Genomic DNA, 6,046 nt, shown 5'->3' on the forward strand with positions numbered 1-6,046 from the left:
GAATATTTTTTAGGTATACATAAATTACTCATATATTGCTATATGAAACAGGACTTGAAAAAATGTTTTTATTCATAATCACATGTCACCATAATTGAATTATTGGGTGGGAAGTACTCAGAAACAACATGGATATGTACAGATTTGTTTGGAGGAAAAACTACCAGACTATACAACTCAGAGAACTAGGCGATTCTTTACCAGCAAGCACTCAAGTTCTGTATTTTTAGAAAGACCTTCCAGTTACTGCCCTTATATGCATTTTTATTTTTGATTTGATGATGCCCAAAAGGTTATACGGATGAATTTTCATTTTTTTAGACCAGTATTCCTAACAGTAATTTTGCCCCATGGGACATTTGGCAATGTCTGAAAGCATTTTTGGTCATGACAACTGGGAGAAGAATGCTATTGATATTCAGTGGGTAGAGGCCAGGGATCCTGCTAAGCACTTATAGTGCACAGAACAGTGGCTTCCCTCAACAAATAATTATTTAGCCCCAAAATTTCAATAGTGCTGAGGTTGTGAAAAATCCTGGTTCAGACAACACTTTTGATATCTGGGTAAGGCCACATATCAAAGTCTAGCAGCCATTTATTTAGTACAGATGAACTCACAGCCCTTCCTGGAAACTGTTTTTTATACAGGGAGGTAGGATGAAGAAAAGCGTGAGGTCCTAAAGTACCTTCAGGGAATAGCACAGATACTCTGCAAAGAAATGAGAAGGGAGGGACGCCAGAGGCAAATGCACAATTCTACACATTTAACAACTTACTTTGGAGGAAAGTATACCCTTTGGAGATGAGGTTCAGAACCTCCTAAAAGCTATCCAGAATGTATTCCTCATATGCTAGGCCTCTCAAAGCTATTTTAAATCTGTCTTAGTCCATTTTGTATTGCTACAACAGAATACCATAGCTAGGAGATTTACAAAGAGAATGAACTTCTTTCTTAAATTCTGGAGGCTGGGAAGTCCAAGGTCAAGGGGCCTATACCCAGTTAAAGCTGTCTTGCTGCATCATCCTATGGTGGAAAGTAGAAGGGAAAGAGAGCTCAAGAGAGAAAAAGAGCAAGAGGCGGCCAAACTCACTTTTATAGCATGCCCACTCTTATAATAACTAACCCACTCCCAAGAGAATGACATTACTCCATTCATGATGGCAGAGCTGTCATGACATAATCACCTCTTACTAGGCTCCACGCCCCAACAGTTGCATTGGGGATTCAGTTTTCAACATATGAACTTTAGGAGACACAGTTAAATCATAGCAAAAGCTCTCAGCAAGGAAGAGATACGACAAAAATGAAAACAAATTGAGGAATATTATTCAGAATGGTTCCAAATAAATCTAGAGTAAACCAGAGAGAGTAACTGGCTACAGCATTCATTCCCCCAAACATAATTAACTTTTATAGCCCTTTAGAATTTGCAAAGTACTTTGTATACATGACTTTCATTTTATCCTCCCAACAAGTTCTGGAATCAGGTTTATTACTTCTATCACCATTTTATAGCTGAGGAACATGATTATATCACACAGGGTTCCAACAGAGAACAGAGGGCACACTCAAGTTAGAGTAATTTAAAGAGGGTTTATTTAAAAGAGATGAGAAGTATAGGGAGTCAGGATCCTACAAATAGTAATTGTGGGAAATCTGTAACCACATCTAGGCCAGGCAGGGTGAGGGTAGCCTGCATTTGCTGGAACCTAGAAGGGAAGTGTTGTGTAGTGATTGCCATGAGATCAGCAATGACCTTTGGTTGTGAAACATCAACAGCCCAAGGCAACCTCCTCCCAGGGAAGGGCCGGGGTATACAAGTCCTGATTTTGTTTTCTTCCCTCCCAACTCCTGCGGAGGGTCTCACTGGCTAGAAGCAACGGGAGGCCAATGGCCCAGGAGTCCATTGGTACAGGCCATACCTTTTCCCCTTCAACATCCTCTATAGCTTTTCATCCACATGAAAAGTGTGTGCCTCCAACACAAGGGACACATGAAGTCCCTTTAGAATGTGTATCATCATGGAGTGATCTTGATTCAATCATATTCCCTCATGAGAACTAAAAAGTTAGCCACTCCTAGTACTCTTTATATATGATATATATAGAAGGAAAAGTTGGGGGAGTGGAAAAAGTGACAAAAAACATAACTTCTACAGGCCATACTTCTTTCTGGTCATGAGGGCTAATTTAGCAATCAAAGCACTAGCACCAGCTCCATGGATGTACAACCTGGGCAGTCATACAGGGTTCAGTACTTAGAAGTGCTCTACACTTGGTTGCTGCTCCACTGTGCCTATTAAATAGATTGAAATTAACAAGGAGCCCTACATTTTTATTTTGCACTGGGTTCTTCAAGTTATGTAGCTAATATTGCATAACTCTGTTCTCCTAGCACCTATTCAAGTTACCCTTAACCTTTGTCAGGACCTCGCTAGACTGGGTTCTTTACCTAGAAGGATAGCCCAAACCTTCCTTCCTTCCTTGTCTTTGTTGGGTTCCCAGAGTTTTCCAACAGCAGAACATTAGACAAGGAAGTACTAAAAAATGTCTCAGTGAATCTCAGTCATGGCAGAGCTATTGACAACCACTTTCCCAAAAAGTATATACGAGGCCAGTGTGGTGGTTTACACCTGTAATCCCAGCACGAGGGGCCAAGGTGACAGGATCATTTGAGGCCAGGAGTTTGAGACCAGCTGGGCAACAAAGCAAGACACTGTCTCTACAAAAAAATCTCCTTCTTGACAAAATTATCCTTTAGGGAGAAGAAACCCATTTGTCCCCTTGTAATGAGGATCAACCACTCTGGCCAGAAAAACAACCGCCAATTCTGCCTGTGAGTGCAGCAGTACGTGAAGCCCCACATAGGGTGTACTCTTAGGCCAACTGATCAGAACCATGACTGTACTCCCTGATAGAAGCATTCTTCCCTCAGGGACTAGTTTCTTCAAAATCATCCAGCCCAAGGTTGTAGGAACCAGAAGCAAAAATTATTCAAATGACTAATTAAGGATTGATAATGAAGAAGACTCTTTTGCCCCTGAACCGATAGATGGTTATGTACAAACTTCTACTATTTATAACACTATTTGTAGCATATCACATAATTTTTTTTTTTTTTTTTTTTTTTTGAGACGGAGTCTCGCTCTGTCGCCCGGGCTGGAGTGCAGTGGCCGGATCTCATAATTTTGATTCACCTCTCATGGCAGAGCTATTGACAACCACTTTCCTAAAAAGTATGTAGGAGGCCAGTGTGGTGGTTCATACCTGTAATCCCAGCACGAGAGGCCAAGGTGAGAGGATCATTTGAGGCCAGGAGTTTGAGACCAACTAGGCAACAAAGCAAGACCCTGTCTCTACAAATAAAAATAATAATAATAAATTAATGTAAAAAATTTTTAAAGTATGTAGGGTAGTGGGTGATACAGTTTGGCTGTGTCCCCACCGAAAATCTCATCTTGAATTGTAATCACCATAATCCCCATGTGTCAAGGGTGGGACTAGGTGGAGGTAATTGGATCATGGGGCAGTTTCCCCATGTTGTTCTCGTGATAATGAGTGAGTCTCATGAGATCTAATGGTTTTGTAAGTGTCTGGCATTTTCCCTGCTGGCACTCATTCTCTCTCCTGCTGCTCTGTGAAGAGGTACCTTCTGCCATGATTGTAAATTTCCTGATGCTTCCCCAGCCATGCAGAACTGTGTCAATTCAACATCTTTCCTTTATAAATTACCCAGTCTCAGGTATTTCTTCATAGCAGAGAATGGGCTAATACAGTGGGCATAAATTATAACACTGAGAATAAATCAGAAGTGGTTTTGTTGGCAAATACACAAAAGTTGCATAACCGTGTTTTGTGCTTTTGGTCTGAGATGTGCTGGAGGCTCCCGTGATCTTTGCTTAGCTCTAAATACACACATAGTAAAAAAAAAACATCTTCCTAACACCAGAGGGCACTGTGCTACAGGGATACCTCTGCGAGGTTCCCACACTGGCAACTCCGTTACAGCTTCCCCTGTGTTCCTCCACCACAGTCAACCTGTTAGAAATGCCTTCTGCTTTTTCTTTTTGTCATCCTTAAATGAGGACTGTTTCTCCCTTGTAATCCCCTCAACAGAATTCCTCTTCTCCCTACCATAACCTGTGTCTCTGGGATTGTATACACAAGCTTCTGAAGCCCTCCGAGGGGTGGGTAATCATCTGTGATTCTTCCTGTGTATACACATTAAGTAAATTTGTATGTTTTTTCTATTAATTTACCTCATGTCAGTGATTTTCAGCCAAACTTCAGAGGGCCAAGGGGACCTTTCCCTTTGGCACTTACAATAGTATCTGCTGGTAGTTTCATGTAGTTCTTAGTAGAACTTACTGGTTCAACTTGTTCTTTTACTATGTGTGTATTTAGAGCTAAGCAAGTTTACTCTATCTATCTATCTAGCTATCTATCTGTCTGTCTATCTATCTATCTATCTATCTATCTATCTATCTATCTATCATCTATCTATCTTTTTTTACTGCACTGTAGCTGACACCTTGATTTCAGTAACAATCGTTTTCTTTTCTTTTTTCTTTGAGATGAGGTCTTACTCCATTACCCAGGCTGGAGTGCAGTGGCAAAATCATAGCTCACTACAGACTCAAACTCCTGGACTCAAGTAGTCCTTCTGCCTCAGCCTCCTAAGTAGGTAGGACTGCAGGCGCACACCACCAAACCCAGTTAATTTTTTAATTTTTTATTCTACCTATTTATTTGAGACAGTCTTGCTGTGTTGCCCAGGCTGGAGTACAGTGATGTGATCATAGCTCACTGCAGCCTTGATCTCCCAGGTTCAAGTGATCCCCTCGCCTCAGCCTCCTGAATAGCTGGGACTACAGGTGCGCACCACCACGCTTGGCTAATATATATATATTTTTAATTTTTAGTAGACACGAGGTCTCACTGTTACCCAGACTCGTCTTGAACTCCTGAGCTTAAGCTCTCCTCCTACCTTGCAAGTTTACAGTTTTTTAAAAATGTATTTTATCTCCTTGATTGAAAACTTCACGAAAGCACACTTTGTGTATTTTTGCCAGCACCTGGAAGATGTAAACCTGTCACACAGCAGATGTGCAATAAATGTCGAGTGTTGAGACAAAACTTGCTTAATTTTTCAATCAAGGTTTGGAAAATTACCTCTTAATTTGTATTATAAAAGAAGTCAAAACCCATTTACTAACTAGATCTAGAAGAAAGTTTATGATGAGACTAGATTATTAGTAGTGCTTGATGTTCCAGGAGTTACATTCAATTTTAATAGGCTTAAATAGACCAAACTAACTCCCCACATTTAAATTAGAATGAGAATCAACGGGATCTACTCTTACCTTCTAATGTAAAACAATTTAATTATGCTCATTAGACACGTTTGCCTGAATTGTATCTTAATTTTAACTAAGTATAATGAAAACCAGAGAGCTCAAGATTACTGAGTTTGCTAGATGCAGAAAATTATAGGCTAACAATTATATTTAACTGCTATATAACATTATTTCTAGCAGCTTCTCTTAACCCCTTGTTTCCTGAAGGCGGAGAGTTGTAGAGAACAGAACTGATGTTTAAAAAGAAAAATCCACAAAACGTGGTGATGGAGTACGTACGTAAAGTTGTGCCCATTGCGCTTCTGATTTCAAATAAGTAATTGTTTTAAATTGCCTACTAACATAAATTTTAAAAGCCCAGTCGATTCCAAACACTGACACCTAGGAGTGAGAATCCATGGTTATTTCCTTGGGTGAGCTTTATTGTATTTTTGCGGGCGCTATAGAAATGCTCCTCCAGGCAGTACAGATCAGCAGCGGCTAGCAGTGAAGAATGTTCAAGGAAGGGGTTGTCCCCGATCACTAGGACTCGGGGCTTGGGGAGTCTGGACTGCCATGAGGAAGGCTCGATTCACCACTACAGACAGGGAGCCAGAGACCTGGGTAGTGCCGAGAAGTCGGCAGTCGCGCCAGGTCAGGAAGCGCCGAAACCGCAGGAAACCCTGGACTCCATCCCTGAATTTGTTCCA

This window comes from Rhinopithecus roxellana, chromosome 3, assembly GCF_007565055.1.
Source record: "Rhinopithecus roxellana isolate Shanxi Qingling chromosome 3, ASM756505v1, whole genome shotgun sequence".
NCBI classification, from domain to species: Eukaryota; Metazoa; Chordata; class Mammalia; order Primates; family Cercopithecidae; genus Rhinopithecus; species Rhinopithecus roxellana.